Genomic DNA, 24,563 nt, shown 5'->3' on the forward strand with positions numbered 1-24,563 from the left:
TTTGTGGATCAACCATGCAACCGATCTACTCACATATCTCTGAAATTCCATTATATCCAGTGAATAGAGAGAAAACCTAATAGGCTTGTGGTATCTCCTATTCTACCTTTATCAGGAAAAAGTATTTTTTGGCAAGAAAACCCAAACTTCAGCAAAGACATATACACCCTACAAAACAGGAAAGGTTATGTCATTTGAAGGGAAAAGATTTCAGACTGGGAGAAAAATGAGTTTGCCACATCTCCAATACTTGAGAGACATGAGATTGAACTTCAGAAGATATAATGGGAAGGGACAGGCAGAATCCCAAAGGAGCCAAAATAAGCTAAACACTGGAGCTTCTCATTACATGAGAACTCATGGATTGGTATGGTGGTAAACATAATGATAAGAATGTTGCAGTACATACTCAGTCTCCATATAAGGCTACAATGTGAACGAGATGAAAATAGTCGCCACCACAGTGCTAACAGCTACATTAAAAGATACACTGTTAAAAACAGAATGTAACTGTAGAAAGAAGAAAGATGTAACTGTAGAAAGAAGAAAGAGTGGTATCTGAAAACAGACAAGGCTGTGCTGGAATTGAACATGTTTCCATGTAAGTTACCAAGCAAGCACACAGCAGCTGCCATATGCAAAAGTGAACAAAGAGGAATGAACTGTATAGATACTATGTGTACGGAAATACAGGCAATTTGGTGGAATTCTAAGATGTTGAGATAAAAGGATAGGAAGAAATTTCTATCAAGTCGGGCACCATGTCTTGCTTTTTGAATACTCACATTCAAGAGACTGAGGGAGAGAAATAAGGAATTTCAGGTTACCCAGGAATACATATCAAGACAACACCTCTTTTTTCTCTTTTTTTTAAATTTAAATCAATAGTCTGATTGATAGAATATCATGAACAATATTAAGAAAACAGAAATTTAATGCCTACGCAGTGATACTTTCATTAAGAAAACATGTTCTATGAAGAGACAAACTATTAAGTTACAGATAACAACTGCCATATTGAAGGCAGTTCAGAATGAAGGGTTATGGTCCTGTTTGGTTGATCCTTCTTCTCTTTCATGGCTCAGATGTGTCTCTGACCATGTCATTATTGTGCAGACATCTAGATGTTCCTTGGCTTTAAATTTATGTATGTAAACCAATAAACATTTTTTTAATCAAATGATTATTTGATTTTACATTACTTTCAAAAATAATGGGTCTTGAGGAAATTATACCTTTATTGTGTGGGTTTGAATATTCATAATAGCAACAGAGAATAATTGGGGTCCAACACACACACACAGTGGGTGGTTGGAGACTATACCTGTGGCAACACGAAAGCATAGAAATAAGTAGGCTGATCTATTTTTCTGCCTAACATTTTTAACTAATTAATGATTAGAATGGGTAAAAAATTGAGATACAGTCAACTTTTTCTTTTCCTTAATTTGAATGATTGTTTACACAGCATGTGAATCTGAACTCAGACCCATGGTAAACCTTCAGCCTGAACTTCATTAGTGCCAAGACTACAAGTATGCACCATCTATGTAAATATTTGGACACTTTGCTCAATGCTTAGCACACTTTGGAAAACACCCTGGTGTTAAGAAAGAAAGTATGAGATATGAAAATCTGTGAGAATAAATCACATCTAAGCTTTGATTTTTGTGAGTACAGAGAAAGACTTTGACTCCAATGTAAGTGAGTGTCTAAAAGTATTAAAAAATCAATATTTCTTTTCTGCAAGTATTCTTCTAATTGCTTACTGCTCTGTCTTCCAGGAGATGAGTGTCAATTGTGTCAATTGCTCTTTGTGGCAGGAAAAGGGCTTGTCTTTCGAATGGTTTGCAATTGCCAAGAACTTTGAGGTTCCTGGAGAATGCTTCATCCTGTTAACCCTCATTCTGCTCTCATAGCATTTGCTATCTACACAAATCCAACTCGACACACCCCCATGTACTTCTTTCTGGCAAACTTATGTATCCTGGAAATTGGTTACACTGGCTCTGTCATACCCAAGATATGGAGAGCCTTGTAAGTGAGATCTGAGGAATCGCTCAGGAGGGATGTGCCAAACAAATGTTTTTCTTCACACTTTTAGGTATAACTGAGTGCTGCCTTGGCAGCCATGGCCTTTGACCACTGTATGGCCCTACTTCACTATTCAACACAAATGAGCAGTGAGGTATGTTCCCGTTTGGCAATTTTTTCCTGGGGAATAGGTAGCCTTGTAGGGTTGGGACAAAACTACTTGAGACCCAAATGTAACCACCCACAAGTAGTTGATAAATTCTTGGTCATCTTCCATACTACTGTGATATTCATGCTGAACCCCATCTTCTATAGCTTAATGAACCAAGAAGTCAAGGCAGCACAGAGAAGAACTCTGGGTCAGAAGAAAGGTCTGATAATAAATAGGTAATTAAGAGTCCTAAAGTGCTCTTTCAAAAAGGTGCAAATTCTGTGAAAGAAAGAAAACAAATCCACTATGCTCTTTCTTGCTGTCTTCAAATTTTAAGTAACATAACTTTGTTTTTTTTTTTTTATTAACTTGAGTATTTCTTATATACATTTCGAGTGTTATTCCCTTTCCCGGTTTCCGGGCAAACATCCCGCTCCCCCCCCCCTCCTTACGGTGTTCCCTTTATTCACCACCATGCTTAATTGCAAACAATTGTAAAGCATGCTTGCTACTAAATTACTTTAGTAGATTAGTCCAGTACTTAAACGTTTTCATCTGGTCAGAGTTTAAACCACATACTAATCTCTCAGGGGCCTTGAAAATTCCCTATATCCATTCTTAGCTTTTTGGAAATCTTCCAGAAATTGTTTGTAAATGATCTCAGCTCATTATGCTACAATTCCATATTCCTCAGTACATGTAAATTCATTGCATTGGACTGGAACTGGTAAGTAGTTTTCAGGACAGTGAATTGTTATCCTCTGCTTTGTGTACTATTTGGTCAGTCCATACTTCAGTTCTGGGCACCCAGGTCCTATGATTTTGGAACATGAGTCGTCTTTCCTCCCCTTTTTGATTTCTAATAAGGCAGTGGAAAAGAATTTCAGCTGGTTGATTCTCAACTTCAATATCATAGTTTCAGATAAACAAACACAGACACGCATACACACACACATGTACACACACACATGTACAAACACACATGTACAAACACACAGACACACACACATACACACACAGACACACACACACTCACAAACACAGACACATGCAAAACTGCTCTTTACTTAGTTTACTTACTTACTTACACACACACACACACACACACACACACACACACACACACCTGCTTCTTACCTTCAAGGTTACCTAGTTATTTTCATAGTTATTTGTTTATTTATTCACTTTACCTACTGCACACTCCCCCCCCTCCAGTTCACCCTTCTCACAGTTTTTCTCCTAGCCCTTTCTCCTCTGATCAGGAGTGGACCCCACGGGTATCTCCTCACCTTGCATATCTAGTCTCTGTGTACACATCATCTGCTACAGAAGCCAGATACAGCAGCCTAGATGGATATAGGTGTGGAGGTAGAGGTCATATCCAGAAAGAGGCAGAGAGCTGGGGTAAGAGATGCCCATGAATCAATGAGTGTTTCCTTAGCTGAGACTCACAGCCTCACTGATATGGACCTGAAGAAGCCATCTCCTGTAGCCAGAGAGCAAACCAAATGGAATGATAGAGACACCAACTTTTGACACAAAATTTATTGTGACCACAAGAAATGAATTTCCGTGAATAGAGCAGAGAGTGTGGAATGATTGACCAATGATTAGTGCAGATTAAGACTCACCCCATTGATGAGCACCGATCCCTGACACTATTAATGAAACTCTGTTATGCTTGGAGAAAGGAATCTAGGTTGACTTCCCTCTGAGATACTCCACTAAACTGCTGACTCAGACAGAAGCAGACATCAACTAGCCAAACTCTAGATAGAGCTTGGGACTCTGATGGAAGAATAGAATGAAAAGGATTATGACATCTAAGGACATAGGCACTCCAGAGTCTTCACGTGGGTACCAAAAAAATAGAATTGGGCTTTCACAAAATATGTTGTCCATAGATGGGACATCTGTGTCTTTAAAATACATTTATTTATTTATTCACATTACATCCCAATATCACAGATGTGCATTCTGATCTTTTAAAGCAGATATGACATATTTATACAGATGTTTAGATTTCTGTTTTTTTAAAGATTCTTATAAGAGTAATTATAAAGATAAATAATACAATACTTAACCATTTATTTCTCTGTAAATTCAAATTGCTTGCTTATGAAGTTGCGTTGGCCTTGGGAGTAATTTGTTTTCTTTATGTGTACTTTGTAATATTTGTTCTAATACAGTATTGGGTATCACTTTTTTCATCACTAAGCAAGAGAAGAAAACTAGAACATAATCACAATTGTGTAATACAATATTCAATAAATTAGTGGTCTATATGGAAAATACTGCCTGTTGGGAAAAAGAGAAAACATAGAATATTAAACTGTAAGTCACATGAATGAACCTGGGAATAAAAATATTATCTAGAAGAATCTCTTAAACTTTTGTTTCTAAATCATTTCTACCCATGCCAAGCCCCAGACTAACTTTCTCCATTCAGAACATGTAACCATTGATGAGGACAAAAGAAGTCTCTAGACTTAGAGAGATGGAGTACATAAAGGTTTACCCTGTGTCACAAGAGAGTCTCCTGGAAAAGGCACTCTAAACTGGTCAGAGTAAGGAAAGCTGTTCAGCAGGTAGGCCATGGCAGTTCTCAGTGACATTATCATTAGGCCCTCCCTGAAAAATCTCTTTTATCCTGGAGAGCCCTAGCTCCTTCTGTAATGTCACAAGTGTTGCTGTGACAGCAAATGCCTCTCAGATATTCTTTCAGTACCTCTAGGGCTTACTAATTGGCCTTTAATTAAGAGTAAACAGCCATTTGGGAGGGAGAACAAAGAGGATGAGGAGATCAGAGATGGGGAGAAAGAAGCTGCCCCTCTCTATTGGTATAAAAAAGGAAGAAATATGTGGTCCATTGCAGAGATCAGTTAGCACTGGGTAGGGGTTTAGTGGGTTCCCTGAAGAGACAGCCTTGATATGAGCCTTCCACATATGGGAATCCGGAGATGGAAGCATCTTAGAAGCATCTGGACTTCCCTGATCTTATGGTTCCTGAAAGTCAGAGAGTTTATATCATTCATTTCTTTATTCCAAAAGCCATGTTTTGGGAATGGCACAGTTGTTTCCTGAGAGCCCATGGCCATTATTCTTTTTGTCAAGAAGAAAAACATACTAAGGAAGAAGGGATGGACAAGTATTTTGTCCTAAGCTCAGAGTAAACTCCTCCAGGATTATGATCCCTGTAGTGCAGTTTGTGTATGACACTGATATCTGGGAGAGAGAAGTGCTTCTAGTTCAGTCTTCATCATCTCTGTCTTTCACTAGTATTACTCTGACTACCATTCCCTGACAGTGACTCTCTAGACTTCAGAGTCAATAGGTGTGATTAGCTGGCAGTTTCTTTTTTTCCTTTTTTTTTTTTGCTTTTTACCAAATATTATTACTTTTGTGATTGGATATTTCTATAATAACATTTCAAATATTTTTCCTTTCTCAATTTCCTGTACAAAAGTTCCCTAACAGGTCCCCCTCCCCTTCTTCTATAAACCCCTTTCATACCTTTGACATTCCCTTGAACAGGGTGTCAAAAAAGGAAAAACCAAGGAATTCTCTTTCCATTCGTGCCCACCAAAGCCATCCTCTGCTACATATCCTGTTTGAGCCACAGTTCTCTCCTTGCACATTCTTTGAATATGAGTTAGTACCAGAAATCTCTGGTTCATTGGCTTTGTTTTTCTTATGGGGTTGAAAGTCCCTCCAGCACTTGTAACCCTATCTCAAAATCTACCAACAAGAGACCCTTTTCAAGTTTACTGGTTTGACAGTAGCTTTCATTTCTGTATTTGATATACTCTAGCTGTTTCTCTCAGGAAAGATCTATATCCAGTTCCTGGCATCAGGGACTTCTTAGCTTCATCAATCTTATCTAGTTTTGGTGGCTGAATATATATATATATAGTATATAATATATACTTTTGGTGGCTCCAACAGGTATGAGGCTAGGTGGAATTGTAACATGGATTCTGTGCAACTAGGCCAAGAATTTAAAATCCAGAAATGACAAAGCCAAATAGACTCCATCCTGTACTTATTAAACTATTGAAGTTGAGGTTTCCCTTGACTTCAAGACATTCCTCTCCCTGCCCATCTTCCTGACTCTTATGTTTGGCCAGAAGAAAGAATCATGGTAAAACATCCAAAACCCTCAACTCTGGCCCTAGGAACATAGGAAGGTAGATATTATAGAACTAATATCAAATGGGAATATAGAACTGCATTCTATAGTCCATGTTGTCTCTTGCTTTACAGATGTCTCGTAATTTTTGGATGAAATATGCATTTCAGAGTTCATCATTTGAAGTAAGCACACAATATTTTCACTGTTCTGTTCACTACATAGCTGTGCCCCCTTTGTTACCAAAATCATTGCAAAAATTGAAATGGAAAACAGAATTTTTGAATGCACATTCAGGAATATATATATATATATATATATATATATATATATATATATATATATATATATATATATATATATATATTCCCCTATCAAGTAACGTACAATTAGAAAATGTAATACAATAGTCATTCAAGTAAAGGTCTGAAGGAAAATCCTGGCTTTTGGGAAACATAGGAAAGGTAGGAAATTGAACTGTAAGTCACAGGAACAGACCTGGTAATAGGATAATGATCCAGAAGAATCTCCTCGACTTCACGTTCTGAGATCATTTCGACACATGTCAAGCCCCTGAATAATTTTCTCAATTCAGAGCATGTAACCAATAATGAAGCAAAGAGAAGTCCCTAGCTTTAGAGAGATGTAGCACGTAAAGGTTTCCACTGTGTCACAGGAGACATCCTGGAAAGGGCACCCTCAATACTCTTCAATGTAAGGAAAGCTGTTTAGCAGGTAAGCCATTGCAGTACTCAGTGACATCATAAATAGGCCCTTCCTAAAAAAAAATCTCTATCTTGCAGAGCCCTTGCTTCTTCTGTGATGTCACAATTGTTGCTGTGACATCATCTGTTTCTCAGATATTACTTCAGTCCCTCTAGAGTATACTAATTGATGTGTAATTCAGAGTAAACAGTCATTTGGGAGGGAGAAAAATGAAGATGAAGAGATAAGAAATGGGGACAAGTAACCTGGACTTCTGTCTTGGTATAAAAAAAGGAAGAAATACGTTGTCCATGGGAAACCTTTGTGAGACCTTTGAAAGGGTTGAGTTGGTTCGCTGAAGAGATAGCCTTGAACTGAGCCTTCCACATATGGGAATCAGGAGCTGGGAACCTCTCAGAAGCATCTGGACTTCCCTCCTTGTTATGGTTCCTGGAAGTCAGAGAGTTTCTATCATCAATATCTTTATCCCAAAATCCAAGTGATGGGAAGGGCACAATTTTCTTCCTGAGAGCTCATGGGTTATGTTATTTTTGACCAAAAGTAAAAGGACCTAAGGAAGAAGGGAAGGACAAATATTGTATCCCTAGCTCAGAGTAAATTCCTCCATGATTTCTATATCTATAGTGAAGTTTGAGTCTGACACTGATATCTGGGAGAGAGAAGTGCTTCTAATTGAGACTTCACCATCTCAGTCTTTCCAATATTATATCTGTGACTACCAATCCCTGACAGTGACCCATTAGATTCTGTGTCAATAGCTGTGATTAGCTGGCTGTTTTCATTTCTTATATTTCTTTTTTTTTTAATTTTCTACAAATTTTATTTGTTTTTCTAAATATGTATTTCTCTATTTAAAATTATAATATTTTTTCCTTTAAGAGTTTCCTCCCATAAGATCCCTAACCGGTCCCTATCCACTTCTTCTATAACCCTCTTATTGTCCCTTCAAATTTTCAATAACTCTGAATCAAACCAAGGGAGGACCAAGGGTTTCTTCTTCCATTGGTGCCCAACAAGGCCATTCTCTGCTACATATGCAGTTGGAGACATAGGTCTGTTCACGTTCAGTCTTTCAATATTAGTCTCATACCAGAAAATTTTGGTTCATTAACATTGCTGTTCTTATGGGGTTGAAAGTACCTTCAGCTCTTGTTAGCCTTTCTCAAAATCTACCAACATGAGGTCCATTTTCAGTTCACTGGTTTGCCACTAGCATACACTTTTGTATTTGACATGCTCTAGCTGTGTCTCTCAAATCATATCTATATCCATTTTCTGGCAGAATGCACTTCTTAGCTTCATCAATCTTACCTATTATTGGCAGCTGTATGTATATATATATATATATATATATATATATATATATATATATATATATACACACTTTTGGTGCCTACAGGTGTTTGTTTAGGTGGAATGTTAACGTGGATTCTGTGCAACTAGTTCAAGAATGTAGAATTTACAAAGGACAATGTTAAATAGACTCCCTCCTGTACTTGAAGTTGAGGTTTCACTGTTCCTCAAGCTTTCCTAACCCTGCCCATCCTCCTGTTCCTTATATTTAGCTTTAAGAAAGAATCATGGTAAAATATTTAAAACCTTCAAGGCTGGCCATGGGAACACAGGAAGGTAGATAGTGTATTACAGATATCAAATATGAATAGAGAACTGAATTTATAGTCCATGAGGTCCTTTGTTTTATTGATGTCTGGTAATTTTTCGATAAAATAAGGATTTGGGAGTTGATCACTTGACTTATGTACACAATATCTCCACTGTTGTATTGACTCAATAGAGCCAAGTTTTTTTCCGAATTCATTGCAAAAAAAAAGAAATTGGAAATATGAAATTTTGAGTACACATGCAGGAATGTATATAATGTCCACTGTCAATGAATGTACAATCAAAAAATGTAAAAAATATTCACTCATTTTAAGGTCTGTAGGTAAAATACTGGCACATGGAAAACTGAGGAAACCTAGGGAATAGAATTGAATGTCACAGGATTGGACCTGGGAATAAAATTAATCTCCAGAAGAATCTCCTTCACTCCTTGCTCCTATATCTTTTCTACCCTTGCGATGCCCCTGAGGAACTTTCTCCATTCAGAGCCGTAATCACTAATGAAGCAGAGAGAATTCCCTAGAATAGAGAGATGTAAAATGTAAAGGTTTCCACTGTGTCACAGGAGATTCTCCAGGAAAGTGCACCTCCAAATCTGGTCAATGTAAGGAAATCTGTTCAGCAGGTAGGCTATGGCAGTTCTCAGTGACGTCATCATTAGGCCCTCCCTGAAAAATCTCTTGTATCCTGGAGAGCCCTTGCTTCTTCTGTGATGTCACAAGTGTTCTTGTGACTGCAAATGCCTCTCAGATATCCCTTCAGTACCTCTAGGGTTTACTAATTCGCCTGTAATTCAGAGTAAACAGCCAGTTGAGAGGGAGAAAAAAAGAGCATGAAGAGATCAGAGATGGGCGAAGGAAGCTGGCCTACTGTCTTGTATGAAGAAATGAAGGAAGATGTGGTATATGTGAAAGCTCAGTGAAACATGGGTAGGCATTGAGTGGCATCATTGAAGTGATAGCCTTGATCTGAGCCTTCCACATAGGGAATAAAGAGATTGGAGCCTCTCAGTAGAATCTGGACTTCCCTGCTTGTTATGGTTCCTGAAAGTCAGAGAGTTTATATCATTACTTTCTTTATTCCAAAGGACAGATTTTCATCTTGGCACATTTGTTTTCCTGACAGCTCATGACTTTTACTTTTTTTGTCCAGAAAAAAACCCTCCTAAGGAAGAAAAGAAAGACAAGTATTGTGTCCTCAGTTCAGAGTAAACTCCTCCATTATTTGGATACATATAGTGAAGTTTGTGTCTCACACTGATATCTGGGAGAGAGAAGTGCTTCTAGTTGAGACCTCATCATCTCAATCTTTTGACTAGTATTACTCTGACTACTATTCCCTGACAGTGAATCTTTACATTTCTTAGACCATAGATGTGATTTGCTAGAAGTTCTCTTTTCTTTTATTTCTTTTATTTTTTTATTATTTTAAAAACTTAATTGTATTTTTAATTGCTTATTTCTATATTTACATTTCAAATGTTATTTCCTTTCCCACTTTTCTGTCCAAAAGATCTCTAACTAGTCCCACTCCCCTTCTCCTCTAATACCCCTTACTGTCCCTTGACATTTCCTTGAACTATCAGTCAAACCTAGGGAGGACTAAGGGCTTCTCCTTCCATTTGTGCAAGACCATCCTATGCTACATATGCATTTGGAGCCAGAGGTCTGTCCACAAACAGTTTTTGATTATTGTTTTAGTTCCAGAACGCTCTGGTTCATTGACTTTGTTGTTCTTATGTGATTGAAAGCACAATTAGCTCTTGTAATCCTTTCTCAAAATCTACCAACAAAAGGTCCATTTTCAGTTCACTGGTTTGGCACTAGCATTCACTTCGCTATTTGACATGCTCTAGTTTTGCCTGCCAGGAAAAAATCTATATCTGGTTCCTGGCAGCATGCACTACTTCTTAACTTCTTCAATCTTATCTTGTTTTGCGCTGCACATATATACTCTTGTGCTGCTCTGACTATTATTCACCTGACTATTACCCTTTAGATTTCTGAGTCAATAGATATGATTAAGTGGCAGTTCTCTATTCAGGTATATTATCATAGGCTAGATATGGAAGATGCTTTGATGAGGGACAAGCTCACCTACACATCTCCTCCCACCCCAGGTAAGAATATTTTTGTCCTTCAGTCAAATGAGGCCAACATTCTTTTCTGCCTACTGTCCTGATGCCTTTGCTGAAAAATCAAGAAATTGTCACTCCTGTGTGCTAAGCTGGACAGTCAATGACTGGTAAGAGAGTGATATATTCATGAATAAAGGGCCAAAGACATGTGACTGGTGGGCGCCATTACTTGCTGCCTTATCCCATGACGGACCCTGGCTAAAAGAGTCTCTTGGCCATGTGACAAATATCACTCCAACCTAAGACCGACAAAGTTCTGGAGGGGTTCATTCCAGGATAAGCATGGCCATTTGACACATATTCTCTTGACTATAGGAAGGGGGAGATGTTGGGAGTGATGTCATTGAAGACCTACGTTGTTGATGTTATTATTATGGTTAGAATTAAGTATGACTGGGTTCATGCAAAATCCCCAGCCAGGTGCAGGAGCCTATTACAAATCTGGTGGTTAAGAAAAATAATAATATGATAAAGTTGTCCTGATGACTAATAATATGACAATTCTGTGAACTTTCTGACATCCTGTCAACATTGCCCGATTTTCTGACAACATGAATATTTTGTCCTTGTCCTACATAAGTGTTTCTTATTTCCCCCTCCCTCTGTTACCCCTGTTACAGTATAAATTCAGCTATGGTGAAAAATAAAATTGACGTGTGGTTCAGACTCTTGTCTTGGTGTCCTTCTTCACGTTGCTTGTCCCCATTTCTCTACCAGGTACCCTCAGACCCCTAACTTACACAGCTCCTGTAATCCTTTCTCAAAATTTACTAACAAAAGGTGCATTTAAAGGTCACTGGTTTGCCACTATCACTCACTGCTGTATTTGACATGCTCTAGCTGTGTCTCTCAGGGAAGATCTGTATAAAGTTCCGGGCAGGATGCACTTCTTACCTTCATCAATCATACCTAGTTTTGGTAGCATACACACACATATTGGTGGAATATATACACATTTGGTGTCTCCTAAAGCTTGGAGGTAATGAGGAATTTTAACATGCATTCTGAGCAACTAGGTCAAGAATGTAGAATCCACAAATGACAGTGCCAAATAGACTTCCTCCTTTTCTGATGAAACTATTGATGTTGAGGTATCCCTGGACCTCAAGCCATTCCTCTCCCTGACCCTCCTCCTATATTTTATGTTTGGCCTGAAGAAAGAGTTATGGTAAAACATCTAAAACCCTCAAGTGTGGCCATGTGAACACATGAAGGTAGATATTAGAGAACTGATATCTAATGGAATTACACAACCACACTATGTAATCCATGTTGTTCTTTGCTTTACTGATGTCTGGTAATTGTTGGATAAAATAAGGATTAGGGAGTTTTTAATTTGGAGGAGGTCCACAATATTTACACTGTCATATTCACTCTATAGCTGAGCCCTCTTTGTTGCCAAAATCATTGCAAAAACTTGAATTGGAAAACAGAAATTTTTGAATACACATTCAGGAATACAAAGTCCCATATAAAGGAATGTACAATAAGAAAATGTAAAAAAAATATTCACTCAATTAAAGGTCTGTAGTGAAAACACTAGACTTTGGGAAAAAGAGAAAACCTAAGAAATTGAATCATATGTTACAGGAATGGTTCACTGAATAAAATTATTATCCAGAAGAATTTCCTCCACACCACATTCCTAGAACATTTCTACCCATGCCAAGCCCCTGACTAAATTTCTCCATTCAGAACATGTAACCACTAATGAAGCAAATGAGGTCTCTAGCTGTAGAAAGATGTAGTACATAAAGGTTTCCTCTGTGTCACAGGAGACACTCCTGTAAAAGGCACCCTTGAATCTGGTCAATGTAAGGAAACCTTTTCAGCAGGTAGGCCATGGCAGTTCTCAATGACATCATCATTAGGCCCTCCCTGAAAAATCTCTTGCGTCCTAGAGAGCCCTAGCTTCTTCTGTGATGTCACAAGTGTTGTCATGTCTTCAACTGCACCTCGTATATTCCTTCAGTACCTCTAGGGTTTACAATTACCCTTCTATTCAAGGTAAACAGCTATTTGGGAGGGAGAACAAAGAGGATGAAGATATCAGAGATGGGGAACAGGAAGCTGGCCTTCTATCTTCATATAAAAAAGGAAGAAATACATGGTCCTTGGTAATACTCAGTTATTCCTGGGTAGAGGTTGAGTGGTTCCACTGAGGTGACAGCCTTTATCTGAGCCTTCCACATACGGGAATTGGGAGGTGTCATACTTTTCGAAGCATCTGCACTTTCCTCATTTTAATGGTTCCTGAAATTCAGAGACTTTAAATCATTAATTTCTTCATTCCAAAAAGCACGGTTTGGAATGGGCACAGTTGTTTACCTGAGAGCTCTTGGCTTTTATTATTTTTGCCCTGAAGAAAAAGTTGCTAAGGAAGAAGCCAAAGGCAAGTATTGTGTCCTCATCTCAGTGTAAAACACCTCCACGCTTTGGATATCTATTGTGCAATTTGTGTCTGACACTGACATCTGGGAGAGAGAAGTGCTTCTAGTTGAGACTTCATCATCTTAGTCTTTCCACTAGTATTACTCTGATTACCATTCCCTGACAGTGAGCCTTTAGATTTCTGAGTCAATATGTGTAATTAGCTGACAGATTTCTTTTCTTAATTTTCTTTCTTTTTTTAAATTTTTAGCAAATTTTATTATTTTTTTAATTGGATATTTCTATATTTGCATTTCAACTTTTATTTTTTTCCCAGGTCCCTGTCCATAAGAGACCTAACTAGTGCCCCTTCCCTTCTTCTATTACATCGCTTAGTGCACCTTGATATTCCCTTGAACTGAGAGTTAAACCTAGGTTGGACCAGGAAATTCTCCTTCCATTGGTTCCCAACAAGGCCATCCTCTGCTATATATGCAGTTGGAGCCATAGGTCTGTCCATGTACAGTCTTTGAATATTGGTCTAGTGTCAGAAAGCTCTTGTTCAATTGCATTGTTGTTCTTATAGGGTTGAAATCTCCTTCAGCTCTTGTAATCCTTTCTCAAACTATACCAAGAATATGTCCGTTTTCAGTTCACTTCTGTGCCACAAGCATTCACTTCTGTATTTGACAGATTCCAACTGTGTCTCTCAAGAAAGATCTATATCTGGTTACTTGCAGCATGCACTTCTTAGCTTCTTCAATCTTATCTGGTTTTCGTGATATGTATATATATATATATATAATATTTATTATAATATATATACATATATATATACATATATATATACATATATATATGCATATATATATATATATAAATGTATATTTTCCATGAGGATGTAATGCTCAGAATGGGATCCTTCAGTTTCTCCTCTAATTTCATAGATATTTTTGTTCCCCCTTTTAAAAAAGAGTGATGCAAGCACATTTTGGGAGTCCTTCTTGGGCTTCCAGTGGTCTGTAGTCTGCATCTTCGGTAATTTGAGCTTTTGCGGCAATATCTATTTTTGGTGATTTCATACCATGTGTGTGTTTCTGTGGTTGTTACCTCAGTTAGTATTACATTTTCTATTTCAATCCATTTGTCTATGAATTTCTTGAAATCTTTGCTTTTAATAGCTGAATAGTACACCATTGTGTAGAAATACTATATTTTCTGTATCCATTCCTATGATTTGTGCAGTTAGGGTTCCTTCTAGCTCCTGGTATCATGAATAAGGCTGCTATGAACATAGTTGAACGTGTCTTTTTTGTTTGTTGGAGCATCCTTTGGTTATATGCCCAGCATAGGTATATCTGGGTCCTCAGGTAGTGAAATTTCCAATTTTTTGAGGAATCTCCAGACTCATTTCCAGAATGGTTGAATCAATTTGTAATCCCACCAATGAAGAAAGATCATTCCTCCTCTTGACAACTTTATCAATATCTGCTGTCTCCTGAGTTTTTTACTTCAGACATTCTTACATGTGTGAGATGGAATCTCAGGGTTGTTTTCATTTACATTTCCTTGATGACTAAGTACTTTGAACATTTCTTTAGATGCTTCTCAGATATTTGATTTTCCTCGGTTGAGAAATCTTGGTTTAATTCTGGAACATAATTTTAATAGGGTTATTTGTCTCTCAGAAGTCTAACTTATGAGTTCTTTGTATATATTGGTAATAGCCCTCCATCAGATGGAGGATTGGTATAGACCTTTTCCAAATCTGTTCCTTGCTGTTTTGTCCTAACAGTGTCCTTTGGAAGGCAGTTTCCTACTACAGTGAAGAACTGTCAGTTAGTAAACTAGAACACGGAGTGGCTCCTTCCTGACTTCCTGACAGTAATTGGGAAAACTAAACAACCATGTTATACTCCCTACAAGCATCCCTATCTATAGTAGTGGGTCTAGAGAGACTTATCTGTGATTGTGGGCATCAGTCAAAGAAATGTAGGCTGGGGGAGATTGCAGTTTTCATCCTGACTTCTTTAACTACAGGCTATGGTGTTGTGAAGCCAAGATATACCATGTGCAGCTGTGAATAGGCCTGAGAAGGCTAACCTCTTGGATTTCTGAAGCATTGCTAAGGGATCCAGAGGAAATCAGCACCCCCTGCACAACAGAACTCTGGGAATGCTGACACTCTTGCTTCATCTCTATATGAAGCTAATTAAAAACATCACCTCTCAGGAATGTTCTTGAATATCCTTCAGTGTGCTAGCATTGGACTGCAATGAAATACTATGCAGGAGAGGTGTGGGAAACACCTGAAGTCTTCCATTCAGGATCAGAGAGATGAGCTGTATTCACATTCAATTGACTGTGTACGTTCCTGATCTTTTGCTTTGATCATGGAGATCTATTGTATCATACTTCATTGTTCATGTGGCCAAGTTGTGGGGGAAGCATGACACACAATTATTTCCCATTTTCTAACTCTTCATTTTAGGGTAATAGATTTTAGTGAAACCCTTCACATTTTATATTGTAAACCAACTGACCAACCTTTTCTTCAATAAACTCTTCTCTAATATCCGTACACCGTGTGTGTGTGTGTGTGTGTGTGTGTGTGTGTGTGTGTGTGTGTGTGTTTGTCTACTTATATTGTTAATTTTTATGCAAGTTTACAGAAATCTTGTCACTGAAAGGAGTCTATGTAAGAAATTTAGAAACTGTGGATGAGGAAGCATCCAAATATTCTCCCAAACATGACTTTCTAGAAATAGTAGCATAATCTACAATAAAATAATACACTTGAAAGTAAAACTTGGAGGAAATGCCCTGGCATGGCTACATTATCACTGTTAACTGTTACATATTTCTCTTGGCTTCTTTGGCCAGACATGAAGGCTCTGAAGCAAAGGTGCATCCTGTTGATCTGTGAATAACCTGTAGCAGACTATCAATTGGTCACATGAATCATATGAAAGGAGTGACAAGAGAGTATCAGGCCATTGTGACACTGCTCTACCAATGGAAACATCGAAGGGTTGACAATCACAGAATGAGGTCTCATGTTTGAACTTTGACACCCAGCTTGGCAAAGTGTAATCTGTCAGTTCACTTCCTGAGTACCATCCACAAGCCAAGGGTAGGCTCAGATGATGGACCGTTGAAAATAGCTGCTATTCATTTTGAGCTACTTTTCAGGATAAGTGGAAGACCATTCATCCTCTTGTGATATGGGAGATCAGAGTAATGAGAGGGGACGGAGGGGACAAATCTGTGTTTTTTTTTTGGACCACCATAACTACATTTTCCAAGCTAAGGATTTGCTCAAGGAAGTCTAGTGTCTCACATTGGTATAGACCAATTTTGTATGATCTCAATAGCAGAACTGGCTCCAGGTATCTTTCTTAGTTACTGGGATTTACAGGCAGTCATTTATACTTTGTTTTCTAGATTGACAAATTATTTTCTGGCTTCTTATACAAAAGGCATAGTATTATCTCTCTCTCTCTCTCTCTCTCTCTCTCTCTTTCTCTCTCTCTCTGTATGTATGTGTCTTTGTCTCTTTGTCTCATCTCTCTTTCTCTGTCTGCCTCTCTGTCCTATTTTTCAGCTTTCCTACAACAGTCTTTACTAATGATAACATATTTCATGTCATTTTATGCACTTGCTTCTCTCATAAACCCCAGTGTGTTCTGTACTTGCTGTCCACTGGAGAACAACAATTGAAAATAGAATTTATGTCCAAATCTACTAGACTAGAACATTAACAACTGAGAAGAAGTAGAATATTCAACAACTCACAACAAGCCTAGGGGCCAAGGATCATGTATGGAAGGAATATTGTCAGAGATCCAAGAAATGCATGCCAGGCTGACCATGGACTGTCTTCTCTTTACAGGAACGGCCAGCATCAGGAGAAAGGTAACATGGGGTTTTAATAAACATGCATCCTGTAATAATACCTAGTCTCCTCCCTTACTTTACCCTTCCCTGTCTGTGTTTTCCTAATGGATGTTGTACATAAATGTAGTAGTGACTGCCTTTCAGGAGTACAGAAGTTGTCACATGTGGCACCCAAATGAAGAATTTGACTTTTCTTCCCTGGCTGAAACTCCATACCAATGATCTACATACAACATCTTTTTCCCAATGATTCCTGCTTTGTTTTGTGTGTGTGAGTGTGTGTGTGTTTTTTTTTTGCGTGTGTCTTTCTGTCTTTCTTTCTGTCTTTCTGCCTTTATCTCTGTCTGTTTCTTCCCCATGATACCTCTCTGTACTTCAGTTTGACAACTTAATTGCTCATTCCAAGATTGACCCATCATGTTTTCTCTGAGTGTTTGCTTTTGATGACTCAAATTACACCTGTCTTAATCAATGCACCTGTAGCCAAAACTGTGTACCACTGATGTCATCAAAACCAGCCTCATGGCTAAAATAAGTAGTTTTCGAGGCTCTGAAGGAAGTTTTAACAGAATGTATGTTTTCTGTATTTTTTACCCCCTATCCAATCTGTTGTAGTCTGTGGATCTTCCCCAAGTCTTTGCTTAATTGTATTTATCTATGTACATGGCCTACTGGGAAGCCATCAACACAAACTACCAATATTACTTAGCAGGAGGAGTAGATGAAGAATTTGGATAAATTACTCATTGAGCTACAGAAGATGTCCCCTGAGTTGGATTAACTGTGTTGAATCATCGAATCACTGACAAACAGTCTGAACTATGTTTTCAGTTTACTTTCTTCTTTGTCATTTTGAGTGTGCTACCGAAGGTGAGGGCAAAAATTTGTCGGCTATGTTTGAAAATTGAGTCTTCTCTCTTCATGCATGAATGTGGTAAAAAATACAATAGATCAGTGATATCTCTGGGTAAGAAGGGACAGTGATAGAAAGTCTTCCCTTGTGTCTCAGGCAAAAATCTTTGAAAGGGCAACTTGGCTTGTTTATTTCGATAAGATCTAGTTAATGGGTAGTTTTGTGCTGTTGAAGGGGACTCTCATCTGGATACTCTAATGTATGCTGGAAATTCCACGATAGTCTCTGTGATGTCTCTAGTGTAATGGAAACAGAAACTGCCCTTCTGGCATTTAGTAAGTACTTATTGGTTTACCCACAAAAATGTTTTTCAGTATGATCAAGCTATTTACAGAGAAAACAGAGAGCATGGAGAGGCAAAAGAGAGAGGAAGAATAAATTAAGATACTTTCTTGTTATAGAACTGAACACATAAATTATCTGGTGGGAAAGGGAGAGGGAGAGCAGTGGACTGGTTCTTAGGAGCTTCCTAGAGGAGGTTTTCTTGCCTCAGGCCTTCTAGGAGTAGGACTTATGACCTGAAGTCTCTGGATTCCTAAAGAAGAGACACAGAGTCAGGAATACTTGATGATTTTTTGGCAGAGAGCCAGGAATTGTCAATCATGCAGCTGGTCTACTATGACTTCCTTAATTTCATTCTAAATGAGGAAGAATACCAATAAGATCTACAGGGATAAAAGCTTTGACTCTCAGGGTACAGTATTGAATTTTATCTTCAGAGGATTTCTGGACATGCCTTTGGAATATTATGGCAAGGGCTACTTCTCTGGACATGCATCAAGGTCTCTGACTCTTTTTCTTTAACATGCATGATTAAGTCTTGGTGGTTCTAATCACTATGGACTCCAGGACTTACCTGCATCCCATCAGATAAGAACTTAAAATGTCCTCAATTTCTTCATGTCTTGGACTGATTTTGTTGTTAGGTGCCAGGGGGACTACAGAAAGGAGTGAGTCATATGTCTATCGATCATGGTTAGGAGAAAGAAAATAGCTAGTAGGCCAGCTTGAAGAGAGCTTTCCTCCTCATTCAGCGCTTCAAGTGTCTGTAGATTTCCTCTTTCATCAGGCTTCATTGGGGGATTCAGCATATTCTATCCTTTGTGTGGGCCTTTGCTGTGCATGTTCCCTGTATTTATCTACACGATCTGCAGGAAAGCTATCATTCCAAACTTCCACCATCAATGAGCAAGTACAACAGATTAAGAAGATGGAGAAACTGACTATTGAGATCCAAAAGATGAACTGTGAGTTGGAAAACTCCCATGTATACTGAACAATTGCACGAACAGCATTTGGATTTAAGTTAGTCATTATGCCCACTTCTTTGTATACAGTCCTGACACCTCCGTGTTAACCTCAGTTTTCTCACACAACAGGAAAATTCAACTGTAATGTCCTCATGTACAAACTAATTTTATTATGTGGCTCTCAGAGCCAGGACATGAAGAAAGGATAGGAGTGTGATAAGAAGCTATTTAATTTCTCATAAAAGCAGAAGCTGTGTTTTGAATAACAGCCTAGGAATATGGCAAGTAATGTGTGAGCTCTCATCATGGATTTTAATAGACATGGAACACATTTTCTGTCCTCAGTGGAATACAAAAAGCTGGTCAGCTAAAGAAGCACAGTACTTAAACTTAGATAAGTAAACTTTTATTTATTTCTTTTTAAAGATTTTTATTATTTGATTTTTGATTATTCTGTAACTTTCAGACACAACAGAAGTGGGCATCAGATGCCGTTATACATTGTTGTATGCCATGATGTTTTTGCTGGAAATTAAACTCTGACCTATGGAAAAGCAGTCAGTTCTCTTAAATGCTGAATCATCTTACCAGTCTAAATTACTTTTGATGGTGATGGTGATTTTATTGATGATGCTGATGTTATTGATGATGATGATGGTGATGGTGATGATGATGATGATGATGATGATGATTAATATTATTATTATACTGCAACTCTAAATAGATCAAAACTTACCCTCCTCCCATGCTCTTCCCCCTATCCTGTCTCAAGAAGAACCTACAATAAGGAAGACACCATCAGAGCTGCCCATCCCCCCCAGCACTAAAGAAAGAAAAGATTTTCTTTGACTTGGTTATGGAGATTTTCTTGTTGACTGGGCTCATAACTTCAGACCTCAAGTCAGGTAACCTATGGAAATGGGAGCTCTTTTGGAGGAATCTGTTTATCTTGGAGTAACTGCAAAATAATGAGTAAGCATAAGATGTTGGTCCACCACCTTATCCCTTCCTGAGAATAAAGTCTCCTGAGAACTGGGTAAGTAGGGTAAGTACGCATGGTTAACAAGTCAATCCAGGTGGGTAAACGTTTGTCCAATAGGTATACAGGGGGAGCATTTCATTGACTAAACTCAATGTATCTCCTGTCCACTATGTCTAATCCCAAGAAAGGAAAGTATTGTTGATTTTGTCTATCCTGTGGCCCAGCAAGTGTTTTTCACATTCTGTGTGCAGTTTCTTCACTGATATGAACCTTGTGAGAATGGAGGGAGTCAAGGAAAGACACAGAAAACAACATTCTACATTCTAGAATGTCTAGGACTTCTCATACTTTCTTGTAGCTGTGAATTCACCAGGGAGGAAAATTACAACCACCCTCTGATCATGCTGCGTAAAAATTAGCATGAGATAGAAAAACGACTTAAAAATGAGTCAGATCTCTGATACATAGCAAGAAGTGGTCCCGGACAGTGTCACAAATAACATGAAGGTTATTTTGTTGATCAAGAGTTACTCTCCTGGAGTCCTCAAATGTTCATATGTGCTTGGAAATCTGTCATGGAAGATTGTATTGATATCATACTCTAATCCAGAGAGACCATACCCAAAATTATATTATTTGTTCTGCAGTACTGAGTTAAAATTAATTCACTTCACACATTTGTATGTGAGGCTGAAATTAATGTTCTACATAGATAAAAGCATTATCTCAATACTTGTCTTAGTAATTTGTTTTGTTTTGGTTTGTTTTGGTTTGGTTTGTTTTATTTTTTTTTTAATTTGGAAAACGACTGAGTATTCTTCAGTTCCACAACTGAACTGTAGTGACTGTCATAACCTTAGACGGTATACATAGAGGACATCTGAGTAGTAGCTGACATTTTTAGTCGGCACGTCTCCCCATGGATATATTTGGGCCTGAATAAGCATGCATAGACTTATTTCAGTTACTGGATTCATGTAGTATCCAAAACATTACAGAATCCGTCTGCTGTAAATATTTTCTTTTACACAGGTGAAGGAAGGTGTATCAAAGGCTGTGTATCAAGGGTTGTAGATATGACACCATCAATAGAAGATAATATATCAAGAAGAATTCTGTAGGGCTACACAGATTGATCTAAGTATCCCCACCCAATTCTAAGCCAGGATGGAGAGAAAACACTGCATGGAGAAACTTAAAATAATCTGATGCTATGGTATGTGGACTGTTAATAGACAAAGAAAAATTTAAATATTATCCGGAGGAATGCAAACTTCTAAAGCAACTTTAGAAATCAGTATGATGTTTCTTCATGAATGTAGAAATGGATACACCTAAAGATATACCTCGAGGACATATATCTAAATGTTGATTTATTCTAGTATAGAGACACTTGATAATTTGGAAATATTCAAGTTGTTCTTTAACTTATGAATGCATAAGGAAAATATAGTGCATTGACAGACTGGAAGAGGAAAGCATGTAATTTTCCGGACAGTGACTGGATCTTGTGAAAGTCATCATTGATGACTTAACCCAGATCAAAAAGGGAAAATGGGATACTTATTCACTTGAATCATAATGTTAATTCAGAAGACTCTGTATCTGTGTGATCAGTTTAGTGCCCGCTGTCCTCATTTTGGGAAGTACCAGTGTACTTATGTATTGCTGAGGGACACTGTAAGGAACACGAATATCAAATGTGAAGAGAGAGAAGAGGACGACAATGGAGGGAATATAGAGATGTACAACTACAAGTGCGAGAAATTTGAGTCAGAGAATGGAAACCAAATTGAGTAGAAATACTTTTTTTTTACATTTTTATCAAGGTTAATAACAATTTATTATAGGTACAGGGACAGAGAATAAAATATTGATTGGTTTTATTTATGTAAATTTTCAATAATAAGTACATCTCAAAAATTATGGATTTCAGCTTTCAGTAAACCTGTAGTACAGATAATGACTGTACAGTCCTTAAGGAGTGAGATGTGAATGTCTCTGTTGGAAACATATATGTATTATATTATAAACACTATATGTGTACAATAAACTATTCATTTGTTTACATTTCAAATGTCATTTCACCAATTTGTCTTTCTTTATTGAATCACCCAAGCCATTCTGATCCTCTCTGTTTTTAAGATGCTACTCCCCCATCTAATTGCCCACTTCCAATTTAGTCTTCTACCATCCCCCTTCTCTGGGATATGACGTCACCACAGGACCAATTGACTCCCTTCCCAGATATGGGAGATGAGGCAGTTGTCTTCTCCATACACTCTATGATCTATGTAGTAGAAGCCATGGACTGACCCAAGTATGCACTTGTCTGTGGTAAATTTCCTGAACCTCTGAATGGTAAACATAATTGATAGTGTTGTTCCTCATATTGGGCTCCAATCCCCTTCAGATCCTTCAGACAATCCCCTAACCATTCTTTTCTGGCTCTCAGTTTCTGTCAAATGGTTATCTGTATGTGAATCTGTCATTGTCAGTTGATGGCAGAGCCCCTCAGAGGACAGACATATTAGAGTCTTATCTGCAAGCACATCTTGATATCAGGAATAGTCTGAGGATTTGGAGTCTGTGGATGAAATTGTTTTTCTGGTTGGTTGGTCTCTGGATTGCCTTTCCTTCAGTCTCTGCCTCTTTTTTTTGTCTTTGCAATTTTTTTTGGACTTTGAACATTTATAGGTTAAAGATTTTGAACTGTGTGGGCATCACCTGGTCTTCACAGGTGGGCATGTCTAGCGACCGGAGGCAGACTCTTGTGGTTCTATCTCTTTGCTGCTTATTATTTCAACTACCATCATCCCAATACATTTATGGGACCCTCTTGCATCCCTGGCATCTGTGACTTTCCTGGCAATACCCAAGTTCACCACCCACCACTGAAGCTTATTGTTATTTATTCCAATTTTCCTCCAGACTTCTCTCTTTTCTCTTTATATTGTTTCTACTCCCCCTATTTTGTCCATCCTTCTCTACTTCTAGCAAGGTCCCTCCATCCCTCTGTCTTCCATTACCATTTTGTTCTCACTTCTTAGTGGGTTGCAAGAATCCACAGTTTGGCCTTCTAACATTTTGCCCTCCATGTGATAAATGATTTGTGTATTGGGTATACTGATCTTTGGGGCTAACGTCTACTTCTTACTAAGTACATCCCATGTTATGTCCTTTTCGATCTCTGTTACTTCACTAATTTCCAGGTCCATCCCTTTGCTTAAAATTTCTTGATTTCCTCATTTTTAATACCCAAGTAGTATTTCATTCTTTAAATATAGCACACCTTCTGTATTTATTCCTCAATTGATTTGACATATATCACGATTTTTTCCAGTATTTGACTAAAAAAAGTAAGGCTGTCCTGAACATGTTCAACCCCATGTCACTGTTATATGTGGATCATGTTTGAGTATTTGCATTGAAGTGAGTGGTAAGGCCGGGTTTTCATGCAATGCTATTTGCAATATTCTCAGAACCTTCACACTGACATCCAAAGTGGCTGTATAGATACCAATCCCACCAGAAGTGGAGGAGTGTTCCACTTTCTCTACATCCTAGCCTACTCTGCTACTGCATTAGTTTTTGTCTTAGTCACACTGGTGTAATGTAGACTCTCAAGTTCATTTCTCTTTGCATTTTTCTGATAACTAAGGATGTTTAACATTTTATGATGTGTTTCTCAGCTACTGAGATACCTCAGTTGAGAATTCTAGGTTATCTCTCTAACCCATTTTAAGAGTTGGGTTACTTGGTTGTGTGGGAGTTTACCTTTCTGAATTATTTCTACATTTTTATTATGCCACACTACCAGATATAGGGTTGTTTAAAGTCTTTTCCAAATATGTAGATTTCTGTTTTGTCCTATTGGCAGTGTACTTTGCTTTAAAGAAAATGCTCAGATTGATGAGATTTCATATATTGACTGCTGATCTTAGAGCTTGAACCATTGGTATTTTTTCTGAATTTTTTCTCCTGTGCAAATGTGTTTTAGGCACTTTCTGACACTTTGCCTTCTGTTGGTTTCTGCATATATGGTTTTATATAGATTTCTTTGATGCACTTGGACTTAAACTTTTAAGAAAGAGATAGAAATGGATCAATTGGAACTCAGCTATATACAGAACAACAGCTAGGGTAGCATCATTTCTTAAAATGCTTTCTGTTATGTTCAACATACTTAGTCATCAGGTAAATGCAAATCAAAACAACGCTGAGATTCCACCTTACATTAGTTAGAATGGCTAAGATAAAAACTCAGATGATAGCAGATGCAGGAGAGGATGTGGAGAAAGAGGAACATTCCTCCATTGTTGTTGGGATTGCAAACTGGTACAACCTCTCT

Source organism: Rattus norvegicus, chromosome Y, assembly GCF_021556685.1.
Source record: "Rattus norvegicus strain SHRSP/BbbUtx chromosome Y, alternate assembly SHRSP_T2T, whole genome shotgun sequence".
Taxonomy (NCBI): Eukaryota; Metazoa; Chordata; class Mammalia; order Rodentia; family Muridae; genus Rattus; species Rattus norvegicus.